The sequence below is a fragment of the Hyperolius riggenbachi genome, chromosome 3, assembly GCF_040937935.1.
Source record: "Hyperolius riggenbachi isolate aHypRig1 chromosome 3, aHypRig1.pri, whole genome shotgun sequence".
Taxonomy (NCBI): domain Eukaryota; kingdom Metazoa; phylum Chordata; class Amphibia; order Anura; family Hyperoliidae; genus Hyperolius; species Hyperolius riggenbachi.
The window spans coordinates 247,765,481-247,779,920 of record NC_090648.1 but is presented as its reverse complement, the minus strand read 5'-3'; the positions used below and the strand labels follow the sequence as shown (position 1 = coordinate 247,779,920).

At 44.1% G+C, this 14,440-nt stretch overlaps 1 protein-coding gene across 4 annotated transcripts in view; it reads right to left on the bottom strand.

Moving 5' to 3' along the window:
* LOC137563534 (oocyte zinc finger protein XlCOF7.1-like) overlaps positions 1-14,440 on the bottom strand; it is a 64,865-nt gene that overhangs the window by 24,278 nt on the left and 26,147 nt on the right. Inside the window, exon 4 of one of the 4 annotated variants that reach the window (XM_068276116.1) lies at positions 3,097-3,177. The exons of the other annotated variants lie outside the window; for them this stretch is intronic. The gene's annotated coding sequence lies outside the window, so the exon portion shown is untranslated. The remainder of the gene's footprint in view (positions 1-3,096; positions 3,178-14,440) is intronic. 4 annotated transcript variants of the gene reach the window in all.

Here is a 14,440-nt window from a genome sequence, read left to right as displayed (position 1 = left end):
AGCCACTTTACTGTAAATGCATTTTAACAGGAAGAATAAGAAAAAAATGGAAAAATTCATTATTCCTCAGTTTTCAGCCATTATAGTTTTAAAATAATACATGCCTCCATAATTAAAACTCACGTATTGTATTTGCCCATATGTCCCGGTTATTACACCGTTAAAATTATGTCCCTATCACAATGTATGGCAACAATATTTTATTTGGAAATAAAGGTGCATTTTTTTCCATTTTGCATCTATCACTATTTACAAGTTTAAAATAATAAAAAAAAAATATATAGAAATATTTCATCTTTACATTGATATTTAAAAAGTTTAGACCCTTGGGTAAATATTCACATGTTTTTTTTTTTTTTTTAATTGTAATGGTTTTTTTTTTTATAGTAAACATTTTATTTGGGTAGTTTTGGGAGGGTGGGAGGTAAACAATAGATTTATAATGTAAATGTGTGTTAATTTTTTTTTTTTCAGGTGTAGTATTACTTTTGTTTACATGACGTCACTCTAAGCGTAGCACACGCTTAGAGTGACGCATCGGGGAGGGAACAGCCAGAAAAAGCACAGCTTCCGAAAGAAGCTGTCGCTTTTTCAGCGGGGGAAAGGAATCAGTGATCGGGCACCATAGCCCGGTACATTGATTACGTGGCTACCGAATCCGCGGCCAGGAGTACGCGTGCACGCGCACGATGAGCCACGGGAGCGCGTGGTAGTGCGCATGGTTCCTGGACGTAGAAACTACGTCCAGGAACCAAAATAGGTTAAGTATTTATATAGCGCAGCACTGTACAAAGTATATTGTTTTGTTACTAACTGTCCCTCAGAGGGGCTCACAATCTAGTCCCTACTATAGTCATAGGTCTATGTATGTATTGTGTAGTATATGTATCATAGTCTAGGGCCAATTTTTAGGGGGAAGCCAACTGACTTATCTGTATGTTTTTGGAATGTGGGAGGAAACCCACCCAGACACAGGGAGAACATACCAGTTCTCATACTTTTTCCACGTGCACTGTGAATGTTTACATGGTATGTTCAATAAAAACATGGAAACATGTAATGATTTGTGTGGTATTAGTTTAACCACTTGAGGACCACAGGCTTACACCCCCCTAGTGACCAGGCTATTTTTACAATTCAGCACACTGCCGCTATAACAGTTTGCTGCCTGCACGGCCATACAACTTAGCACACAAATTAATCTTGCCCTCTTTTCTTGCCACCAACAGAGCTGTCTGTTGGTGGCATCTGATTGTTGCTGCGTTTTTAAAAACATTTTTTTTTATTAATCTTATTGATGAAAATGGCTTAGAAAAAAAAAAAAAAAAAAAAAAAAAAGTGTGTTTTGCCCCCTAACAGCCTGCCAGCTCCGATTGCGGCTGGAAAGCTGTTTACTGAGCAGAGTTCCGTAACTCAGTGGAGATGCGTGATCCCCGCCTATAGGACCTGATGCCAATCGGCGTTAGGCGGTCCTGTAGCTGCCACTCTCCCACCGCTAATGGGCGTTAGGCGGTTGGGAGGGGGTTAAGCAGACAGTAATTGTCTATTGTTGTGACTTAGATGAAGTTCAGATCACATTTCAAGGCCAATTTGTGCAGAAATCCATGTAATTCTAAAGGGCTCACATACTTTTTCTTGCTACTGTATATTTGTGATTCTTAATGTGCCCCATATACAGGTTTTTGGCTCCTTGCTGAGAAAGAGGGGAAAGCTGCAACTGACTACACCATGTGAACAAAGTCCAGGCCTGTTTATGTCCCTAAATGTAGCCACACAGTTATCGATGTTGCAGTTTGATTTCTGGCAGATTCCATCACTGATTGAATCTAGCAGAAATCTGTGCTGTAACATGTCAGTTTGATCGAAGTTTCAATAGATTTTTAGCAAAAATTTAATGAAACTATCCATGAGGAAGATGGAAACTCTTGATCAAGGAGGAGCAGTGGTGAATTGGGTCGGGGGAAAATGAGTTGAAGTTACCCGGGGCTTCTAATGGCCCCCACAGACATCCTGTGCCCGCGCAGCCACTCACCGATGCTCCGGCCCCGCCTCCAGTTCACTTCTGGAATTTCAGACTTTAAAGTCAGAAAACCACTGCACCTGCATTGCCGTGTCCTCGCTCCCGCTGATGGCACTAGGAGCATACTGCGCAGACCAAAGACCATACTGGACTTGTGCAATACACTCCTGGTGACATCAGCGGGAGCGAGGATGCAGCTGCGCAGGCGCAGTGGTTTTCAGACTTTAAAGTCTGAAATTCCAGAAGTGAACCGGAGGCGGGGCCGAAGCATCGGTGAGTGGCTGCGTGGGTACAGGATGTCTGCGGGGGGGCCATTAGAAGCCCTGGGTAAGTTCAACTCATTTTCCCCCGACCCCCCTACAGTATCCCTTTAATACTAAAATCTATTGAAAATCTACTGTATGTGCAGTGTGTGGTAGGAATCGATCATTCATCTGATCAGAGGTCTTTTGCCACATTGGTTGGTAATCTACTAGTGTGTGGCTAGCTTCATGCTTCCATGCTTATTTCCTTTGCTCTAGCTTCATAAGAAGTTAAGACAGGATCTGTTTCAGCTTGTAAATGTACACCTTATGTTTCAGCACACAGATGAAAATGGTATTGGCACCATAGGTTTGTACCTCTCCTCTCTGCTTCAAACTGATCGTCAGTTCAACTTCTGGGGGTGTGCTCCTGTGTTTCTATTAGTCTGCCCCTATGGGACATGGCTAGCAATTCCTTTAGAAGATTCAGCTTACTCCATCCAAGCAAAGAATAATCTCTGCCCATCAGTAGCCTGGGCCTCCTCCTTGCCCTAGACTGAAAGTCTGCAGCTCTCTGGCCCACAGTCCTTCTCCTTCTGTAGATTGCACTGAGAGTTCCCAGGGGGGCCTGTGGACAGACTATGGGGAGTGCAGGAATACACTCCCTGTAGTGCAATTGAGTTACAATTTTAAACGTGTAAGCAAGAAGATAGTGGAGGACACGTACAATGCCAATGCCTTATGCAACTGCAGCCAGTGCAGCAGTATCTGAAGGTTGTGTGTTCATGCTACTGCAGAGGAAGAAGAAAAACATAAAAAAATCAGAGTTAGTACCTGCTAACGCTGTTTTGAACAATCCTTCAGGGCAAGGTGAGACGTTGCCCCACCCAAACGCAGGAACAAGCAGCACTTCCCCTATAAAACAATCACATGGTTAGTCCACCCTCAGTGCTTTTAACCCAAGTACCCGACAGGTGAACATCCACTAACCCACATACGTGCTACTATATGACATAGACAATCAACACCCAGGTGGGATCGTTGCCCTGAAGGATTGTTCAAAACAGCGTTAGCAGGTACTAACTCTGATTTTTTCCCACAATCCTTCAGGGCAAGGTGAGACGATTAACAAGTAATACAACCTCAGGGTGGGACCACCGCTTGGAGAATTTTTCTTCCAAACGCCTGATCATGAGCTGAAATTGCATCAATTCGGTAATGTCGAATAAAGGTCGAAAAACTTGACCACGTGGCTGCCTTGCAGATCTGTTCTGGTGAAGCCCCTGTATTATTGGCCCATGATGCCGCCACTGCTCTAGTTGAATGAGCTTTGAATGAAGCCGGAGCTTCTAATTGCATTGCCTTATATGCTTCAACAATAGCCAACTTTATCCAATTAGCAATAGAGGATTTTGATGCCCTCTGACCTATTGTTTTCCCTGAAAACAACGTAAACAAAGAATCTGTCTTTCTAATCTCAGATGTCTTTTTTAGATATTCCATAACACATCTTCTAACATCCAGAGTGTGAAAAATGTTCTCTTTCTCACAACCTGCATTGACACAAAAAGTAGGAAGCACAATTTCCTGAGATCTATGAAACTTGGACATAACCTTTGGGCAAAATTTAGGATCAGTTTGTAGTACAATTCTGTCTTGGAAATCCTGAAAATATGGATTCTTTACAGATAACGCTTGAATTTCGCTAATTCTCCTGGCTGAAGTGATTGCCACTAAAAACACCGTTTTCAATGTGAGCAATCTAAAGGAGCAATGTTCTACAGGTTCAAACGGTTCTTTACATAAACCTTTGAGCACAATAGATAGATCCCATGGGGACACATAAGGTCTAAAGATCGGAGACTTCCTAGACAGGGCCTTGAAAAACCTTATAATTAAAGGTGAGGAAGACAAAGGCAACCCAGAAAACGCAGAAAGTGCTGCAACTTGTACTTTCAGTGTACTTATTGAGATACTCTTATCCCAGCCTTCCTGAAGAAACTCCAGAACCGCTGGGATTGACAAGCTATTAAACTTTGAATTTTCCAGCCAAGAATGAAATGTTTTCCAGTATTTCATATATATTTTTCTTGTCACCAGTTTGCGACTACTAATCAAAGTAGAAGCCACTTTGTCTGACACCCCCAATCCTCTAAGTAACCTTAGTTCAGGATCCACACTGCTAGACTCAGATAATCTGGGTGAGGATGCCATAGCGGACCCTGATACAGTAGATCTGACCTGATTGGGAGTATCCAAGGCTCCTCTACTACCAATGATTTCAGAGTTGCAAACCAACTTCTCCTTGGCCAGAAGGGAGCAATCAATATTAATTTCCTTCTGCACTTTCTCCACTTGCTGATTACTGCTGGAATCAAAATTCAATGGAGAGAAAGCGTACAGCAGTGGAAACTCCCAGTTCTGGTTGAATGCATTTACTGCTAAACAATTGTCTCTCGGGTTCAGTGAAAAGTACTTCTGAACCTGCGCATTTTCTTCCGTGGCTAAGAGATCTACGTCTGGAAGACCCCATTTCGCCACAATCTCTGCAAACACCTCCTTGTTGAGAGACCACTCTGAGGCCAGAAACTGATTGCGACTCAATTTGTCTGCCTCCACATTCAAGGTACCCTTGAGATGTACCGCTTTCAAGGACAGTCCCAGCTGCTTACCGGTAGCCGTGTTTCGGCGAGTCCTCCAGGACGGCTGCTGCTGAGACATTGTATGTCTCCGGCGACACTGGAAACACCTGAAATAAATTAAAAATGCAAATGAAGTGTGAGCCCATAAAGGAACTCCTCCCTCCCCATGCCTTCAGTTCAAAACCGAGTACCCATGCATATAAAAATAACATATACATAGACATAGATACATCATATAGGGTTGGGAACTCAGGCAGCCGTCCTGGAGGACTCGCCGAAACACGGCTACCGGTAAGCAGCTGGGACTTTCTCCCATCGTCCTCCAGGACGGCTGCTGCTGAGACCAGCGAGAAATGTTTACCTTAGGGAGGGATGATGGCCTGTAAGACCTTGCGTCCAAAACTTTGGTCCTGGCTTGACAGCAGCTCCACGCGATAATGTTTGATGAACGTGGTATGAGAAGACCAGGTTGCAGCTCTGCAGATCTGTTCTAAACTTGCACCTGACCTTTCTGCCCATGAAGCTGCCAAGGATCTTGTAGAGTGGGCTGTTATTCTGGAAGGGGCTGTAATATCTGAGGATTTGTAAGCCAACGCAATAACTTCCTTCACCCATCTAGAAATGGTGCCCTTTGATGCCTGTAAGCCTTTACTTGTACCTGCATAAGAGACTAGTAAATGACTTGACCTCCTCCACTCCGTTGTTCGTTGGAGGTATATCAAGATCGCTCTCCTAACGTCCAGAGTGCTCCACTTTCTTTCCTGCTCATTAGTTGGACTTGCGGAAAAGGAAGGCAATATTATTTCCTGCGATCTATGGAACGCAGAAGCCACCTTAGGTAAGTATGCTGGATCTGGCCTAAAAACTATCCTGTCTGGATGTACTATCATGTATGGATCTTTAATGGATAAGGCTTGGATGTCACCTATCCTCCTTGCTGTCGTGATAGCCACCAAAAAAGCTACTTTAATTGCCAAAAATTTTAACGGTACGTCTGTTAAAGGCTCAAATCTTTCCGAAGTCAGGAAATCAAGAACAAGTGACAGATCCCAAGGCGGGACTAATTTTTCCGGGATAGGCTGAGTCCTGGCTACTGAGGTAAGGAAGTTTTTAACAAAATTGTTTTTTGACAACTGTCTGTTAAGAAAAACTGATAAAGCAGACACCTGGACTCTTAGGGAACTAACCGCTAACCCTAGATCCACTCCCCTCTGCAAAAACTCCAAAATAAAGTTTAGGTCATTCGTTCTGACCTCATTTTTTTCCTTCCAAAGTAAAAAAGCTTTCCAAATTTTCTCGTATTTTTTTCTAGTTGTAAGCTTCCTACATCTAACCAACGTGGACACTACCTTTTTCGAAAACCCCCATCCTACTAGGATGCTTTCTTCAGAATCCAAGCCGTGAGGTTCAGCATTTGAGGATTGGGATGTAGTTGGCTTCCCTGGATTAACAGGTCCCCTCTGCTGCCTAAATGCCATGGACCTTTGACAGCTAGCTGTTGAACACGTGGGAACCAGCTCCTTCTGGGCCACCATGGACCTATGAATATCACACTGCAATCTGATATTTCTATCTTCCTCAGTACCCTGGGAATTAGATAAAATGGGGGAAATGCATACAGGAGGCCCGTAGGCCAATCCACCATCAGGGCGTCTAATCGATTTTCCGGAACTGTGGGGTACAGGGAACAGAAGTCCTTTACCTTCGCATTTTGTGGGGTCGCAAATAAATCTATTATCGGCCACCCCCATTCCTGTACTATCTGTAAAAAGACTTCTTGATTGAGCTGCCATTCCGCCTCCATAGTCATCCCTCTGCTCAGCGAATCTGCCCACCTGTTCCTGATCCCCTGAATGTGCACTGCTGTCAGAGATATCAGGTTCGATTCCGCCCAGGACATTATTTGCAACGTGAGTTCCCGTAAATTTTCCACTCTGGTACCCCCCTGTTTCCTCAGGTAAGATACCGTCACTATGTTGTCTGAGTAAACCAGGACCTCCTTTTCCACTACCTGGTCCTGGAGTCGTAACAGACCCAGCTTCACTGCCATCAGCTCCTTGAAATTGGAAGAACTGTCCATTATTTCCTGACCCCAATAACCCTGAACCTGAAAGGTTGAGCAATGAGCTCCCCAACCTGTTAAACTGGCATCCGTATACATTTTGATTGGGGCCGTCTGACACCAACGTCTCCCCAGAGACAGATGCTCTCGGTGAGTCCACCACTGGAGAGACGTTCGCACTTGGTCTGGCAGCTGTACCAAGTCGTCTAATGACTCCTGATTCCTGTCCCAAACAGACAGAAACCAGGCCTGAGTGACTCTCGAATGAGCCTGGGCCCACTCTACTGCCGGGAAGGTTGAGGACATCTGTCCTAGTAAAGACATTACGACTCGTAATGACACACTCTCTCCCTCCCTGAACATTTGCACCCTCTGTACTAACTTGGAAATTTTGTCTTCGGGCAGGAGCACCTTCTGAGTCACTGTGTCCCATAATAATCCCAGAAATACAAGTGTTTGGGTTGGAATCAAATTGGACTTTTCTTTGCTTATGATCCAGCCTAGTTTTATTAACCATTGTATTGAAAAATCTAGCTGCTTCTTTAAAATTTCCTCTGTTTCTGCAAGAAACAGGAAATCGTCCAAGTAGGGCAGAACCCTTACATTGTGGAGATGTAGGAAAGCACTTACCTCTGCAATCACTTTTGTGAAGATTCTCGGGGCGGATGTAATCCAGAACGGCAGAGCACGATACTGATAGTGGCAAATTGACTCTCCGATCTGCACTGCAAATCTGAGGTATTTGAAGCACGACGGGTGTATTGGAATATGAAGATAAGCATCTTCTAAATCCAACGTCGCTAGAAACGCATATGGAATCATCGAATTTTTGACAGAGGCACTGCTTTCCATGCGGAATTTTTTCTCCACAATGTAAGGGTTCAAGAGTTTTAGGTTCAAAATCATCCTGAACTTTCCCGAGGGTTTGAGAACCAGGAACACTTTTGAATAAAACCCCTGAAAATGTTCCTGGGGAGGAACTCTTTCGATTACTTTTTTCTCCAACAAAGAGATTACTGAATCTCTCAGAGCTTGCGCTCTCTGAGGGTCCCTTGGGACTCCTGTTACTAATTTGCTGCGAGGAGGGACTGAACTGAATTCGATTCTGTAGCCTGACTGAATCAAATCCAAAATGTACGGACTCTTGGATATCTCCTTCCAAGCTGGAAGAAAGAAACTCAGCCTTCCCCCCACAGCCTGATAGTCACTTTGATTGTTTATTGGGAGGGTTTTGGGGTCTGTTAAACAGAAATGAACCTCTTCCCCTACCTGCATTATATGTCCATCTTTTGGACTGAAATCCTCCCCTTGTTGCGGAATCCACCCGCGACGGGGGTTTTTTATTGACAAAGGGCTTTTTAGGAATCTTTTTCCTTCTATCCGGAAATTTTTTATTCCTATCCGAGGATCTTTCTAAAACTGAATCAAGGTCCTTCCCAAACAACAACTCGCCCTGGAACTCCATGGAACACAAGTTATGTTTCGAAGCTGAATCTCCCTCCCAAGCGTTTAACCAAACTGCTCGTCTGGAGGAGTTGACAAGCGCTGCGCCCTTTGCTGAGGCCCTTACGCTTTCTGAGGCTGCGTCAGCCAGGAACGCCACCGACTTGGAGATAACCGGCAAGGATTCGAGAATCTTCTCATGCGGAGTTCCCGCAATGAGATGATTCTGCAACCCCTCTATCCATCTTACCAAATTTCTTGCCAAGCAGATTGAAGCAATTGCAGGCTTGAAAGAAAAAGATACTGCGTCCCACGCGCGTTTTAACAATGCCTCCGCCTTTCTATCCATGGGATCTTTTAGGGATCCAGCATCTTCAAAAGACAAATCAGAGTTCTTAGAATACTGCGCCAAAGCAGCATCCAACTTCGGACATTTAGTCCAAGGAGATTCCTCTTCCTCCTTAAAGGGGAATCACCTTTTAAAAGAACTCGGAATAAAAAACCGTTTCTCCGGATCCCTCCACTGGGATCTTATGAGTTCCTTGATTGAATCGTGTATGGGAAAGACCTTCATCGTTTGTACAATTAGCCCCTTGTAAATGTCATCTCTAACAGATGTGACCGGTAAATCTGACTTTAACTGTTCAGAGTCATATACCGCCTTCAATAATTCATTTGTGTCCTCTGCTGAAAACAAATAACGGGACGATGCTAAAGATTTCGACTTGTCTGAAGTATCTGAATACACTGCCCCTTCCTCCCCCGAATCATCAGACAACTGAATGAGAGACTGCTGACTGGATGCTTGGATAACTGAAGACTGACCCGCTAAACCTACCTCCTGTACTACATCTGAGGTGGCTGCTGAGGGCCGAGAATCCTGCACCAGAGTCTGGCTCTGATCCTGGTTTACAGACAGGGCAGACCTGAAAGCAGTAAACGTGTTTGAAATCTCCTCTTTAACCGTATTCATTAAATCTAATAAAGCTTTAGCTGCCTGGGATCCCTCTCCCCCAGGACCCGAAGGCTGTTTTGCTTCTAAATGACAATCTCTACATATATTCTTAGTAGCTCCCTCCTGCAGCCTAGCATTACAAACTCTACATCTAATTTTTTGTTTTGCAGCCGCTTTCTGTGGAGAAAACACAAGACACAAACAGCTCTTTAGAAACTGACATTTGCAAAGAATGGGGAGAGATAGGAAGCTATTCTTCCTTACATACCCGCGGACTTGTGCTTTTTTCTCTCGGAATGGCCGCCGGGGTATTCTCGTCTGCATTGTTGGAGGACTGCATCCGCTCCATTATGCAGCTGAGCGGCGTCCCTCGTGCGCTGAAGTGCGGCTAGTATAGCCGCACTTCCTGGTATCAGGCGCCGCCCCCTGCCCTCCACCAGTCCCGGAAGTGGACATGACGCCACGCTCCTAGTCTCAACGCGCGAGACTTGATCCGGCCTGATCCACTTCCGGCTGCACGCTCCCCGAACGCCAGAGTAGGCGGCCATGGCGGCTTCTCCTATCCTCAGAGCCACAGGAAATCAGGTAAAACCTACCGCACAATCTCCTGCCAGGGTTGGAACATCCCGTCACCGACCCTAACCGCCATAAGGTAACCTACCTATCTACAATACAGGTGCCCCAGGCAAAATCCCGTATTTAGGAAATAAAAATAATAAACTCCCTGTCTATTCAGGTGACCAGCATGCATGGGAAACAACAAAAAACTGAAGGCATGGGGAGGGAGGAGTTCCTTTATGGGCTCACACTTCATTTGCATTTTTAATTTATTTCAGGTGTTTCCAGTGTCGCCGGAGACATACAATGTCTCAGCAGCAGCCGTCCTGGAGGACGATGGGAGAAAATATGTTCTTTTCTGCCCATGAAAAAAATCTGTTCTGCCATCTCCTGTAACAACCGGGATCTTGTACCTCCCTGTTTGTTTATAAACGCCACGGTCGTCACATTGTCTGATTGTACCAGCACATGGCAGTTGGCTACCTCGTGTTGTACTTGTAGCAGAGCCATGTTTACTGCTGTTAACTCTCTCCAATTCGATGACTTTTGGGATTCCCATTTGGTCCACTTTCCCTGGACCGCTAGGTGCCCTACATGAGCTCCCCATCCCCACGCACTCGCGTCCGTGGTAAGGATCCTTTCCACTGGTTCCTTCCAAAGTCTGCCTTTCCTCAGGTTGGACTCCTCCAACCACCATAGCAGAGACGATACAACCATTTGTGGAATCGTAATTTTGAAGTCTAATGTCTGGGGACGTCCATCCCAATTTTCCAACAGACACTTCTGCAACAGCCTTATATGTGCTAATGCCCACGGCACTGCCACAATTGTTGAAGTCATTAGACCCAGCACCCGAGAGATCTCTCTGAGTGACACCTTTGGATCCTTTATTAAAGACTGTATTGCCAGCATTAATTTTTCTATTTTTTCCGGTGGCAAAAAAATCATTTGTCTTTTTGTATCTATACTCATTCCCAAAAACACTGTTTCCTGTTTTGGAATTAGCATGGATTTTTCCAAATTTATAATCCACCCTAGAGATCTGAGATGATCTGAAACCATCTCTAAATGATTTTCCAGTTCCTGTACTGAACTTCCTAGAATCAACAAGTCGTCCAGATAAGGAATGATCTGAATTGACTTTTGTCTTAGAGGAATCAATGCCTCTCCCAGAACTTTGGTAAAAATTCTTGGGGCAGAAGTGATTCCAAACTGGAGGCAAACGAATTGGTAATGGTTTACAATTCCGTTTACTTTTACGGCAAATCTCAGAAACTTTTGGGATTGCCTGTGGATTGGAATATGCCAATATGCGTCTCTGAGATCTAGTGACGCCATAAAGACCCCTGGAAATAAAAGATCTCTCACGGAAAAAATTGATTCCATTCTGAATCTTTTCTTTTTCATGAACGGATTTAACTTTTGTAGATTTAGGATCAGTCTGTATTTGCCTGACGGTTTTTTTACAACAAAAATTGTGAAGTAAAACCCCTCCTTTTATTCCACTTTCGGAACCCTTCTTATCACTTTCTGACTTAACATATTTTCTAGAATCTTGAGAATCTCTGGAACCAGATCTGGCTCTTTTGGAGACTTTGTGATTACAAATTTTGACGGCGGAGGATGACCAAACTCTATTCGATAACCGAATCTTATCAGTTGTCGTATAAATGGACTTCCTGACATCAGAGACCATTTTAGATTGAAGTACCTTAATCTTCCTCCCACCGCCTGGAATGAGTCATTGTGATTTAGGCTGTGTTTCAGGGTTTTTGGATTTAAATCCCCCTCTCGCAGACCTATCCAAGGTCCATCTTTTGCCTCTTCTTTGATCTTTAAAAGATTCCTTTTGCTCATTTGCTGGCTTCCGAAAAAACCTCTTTTTAGGAGTCGGTTTTTGTTTTTTCGGAAAAACCTTCTTCTTATTAGCTGTTCTTTCCAGAGCCAAATCTAACTCTGGACCGAACAGTAAATCTCCTGAGAATGGAACTCCACAAAGTCTGTTCTTTGACGTTAAGTTTCCGTCCCATGTTTTCAACCATAAGGCTCTGCGGCCTACATTAACCAGAGCTGTCGTTCTTGCAGTGAACCTGACTATCTCTGCTGACGCATCTGCCAAATAGGCAGCCGCTTTTGTAAGTATAGTAATGGAATTCAACAATTGTTCCATAGGAGCACCTGCTAAAATACTAGCTTTTAACTGATTTATCCAGAGCTCCAACGTTCTGGATACACAAGTAGCAGCCACAGCCGGCCTAAATGTAGCCGCACTGGCCTCCCACGATCTTTTAAGATAAGCATCAATCTTTTTATCAATTGGATCCTTTAGATCTCCCAGATCCTCAAAAGCCAAATCCCCCTGTTTGGTTACCTGAGAAAAGGGCGTATCTAATTTTGGACATTTGTCCCAGAGAACTGTATCTTCAGCCGAAAAGGGAAATCTCCTTTTAATGGCTTTAGACAACAAAAGCCTCTTTTCAGGCTCATTCCATTCTTTCACAATTGTTTGTTTAATAGCTTTATGTACAGGAAAAACAAGGCCTTCTTTTTCTTCCATACCTTTATAAAGTTGATCATGTAATGACAAGTTTGAAACTACGTCTTTATTTAATTCTAACGTTTCATAGATTGCTGAGATTAGTGTCTCAGTATCTTCAATGCGGAATTTAAACCTTGAAGAAGTCTCTGTCTCCAATTCTCTGGATTCAGATTCTTCTGAACTATTTTCAGCCTCAATTGGTTCCTGACCATCTTTATCGGGTAAAGCAGGCTCAGAAACAACTTGAGCAGATGATGTACCTGCCTCTGCAATGGAGGATTTGAAGGAAGCTAACGAAGCATTGATTTCCTCTCTAAAAGCCTGCAACGTGTCCTGAATGGACGACCCAGGCTGTTCCCCCAACACTTTTTCCATACATAATTGGCACAAAGTTTTAGCATATGGCAATGGAATTTTTATATTACAAACAGGACATCTTTTGTAAGTAGGAGGCTTTGGCCTTTCTGACGACTCTCCAGATTTTGCCTAGAATGAAACAAATCAAATGGCAAAATAATGAACCACCTGTAACTTTAAGAACCCTTTTGTTAACAATTGCTAAGTATATAGCCTATTCCTCCATATGCACATACTGAACAAATATACCTTTAATCATAAGATATATACAGCCACAGAAAGAGAATGACCCCACCATCTCACCTTCTGGGCGGCTGAGGTGCTGTCCGTTTTGTCAGAAGTTGACATGGTTATGTCCAACACAAAACGCCGTCTCAATGAAAGCACCTACTCAGCCCGCGCTTCCTCCCTTATACTTCCTGTCTATGACGTCACACGAGGCGGGGACCGAAGAACCATAGAGACGCTGGCATAAAGAGCGTCTTCCGGCATACCCGCCGGAAGTTACGCATACCGGAAGTCCCATGCGAAACATTGGCCGCCTGGACCAGCCGCCGACGCGGCTGCACGCTTACCACAGCAGCCAACGGTCAGCACGGCGTACCTGATGGCCTCCAACAGCCCATTCTGCCACTGCAGTCTTCTCCTCCTGCCGCCTCCGTCAGACAGTCCGGGAAAATCACGCCCTCCACACTTGCTCCCCATCAGCCTGGGAAAGAAAGGTAGGCTACCCACATAGTATCCAGCATGGGGTAGTAGGCTAGACTGCCTCAGTTCCACAGTCTCAGCCACCCACGGGAATTCAAACCTGCAGCCCAGCACACAGATCCAACTCCCAGGGGAGATGCTGACCTGCCTGGACGCAGGAACAAACAGCACTAAGGGTGGACTAACCATGTGATTGTTTTATAGGGGAAGTGCTGCTTGTTCCTGCGTTTGGGTGGGGCAACGTCTCACCTTGCCCTGAAGGATTGTGGGAAAAAAAGGGAAGTATAACAGGTCCACATGGTCATAAACATCTATGAATACTTATACACAAGTTCCTGTATCTGAGCGAAAGCCAAATAAGGCTAGGTTCACACTACAAGGGTAAATGTACTGTTTCCTAGAATAGACCACATCGACTGATTCTATGTTAAATATAGGATCCATTCAAGCATGTGCAGTTAAGTCCTATCTGTCCGTTGTATCCATAGAGGAGAAGGAATACAAAGTACTGTATTGCACAAGTTTTCTGGACACCGGACAGAAGTCAGATATGACAAAGATACAAGTCTGTTACAATGGATGGCAACACTGTGTGGAAATGAATGGAAGAAACATAGCAGATCATACATCAGATCTGCTGTGATGCCCCAGTTAGTGTGAACCCCACCTATCTGACATTATGATTTCTGGAAAGCTAAGCAAAAAAAAAAAAATAGAAAATAAATACAATTTTTTTTTTCCACTAATCTACATCATTATGTCATTATGTGTGATAATGTAAAATACACATAGCTACTTCACCTAAATGTAAGGACTTGTATACAACCACAACTTTGGTCAATCAAAGGAATCATTTATTTTGGTTACCTTTTTCGTGTATACAGATGTCCCTGAATGTCTGCAAACTGGCCAAA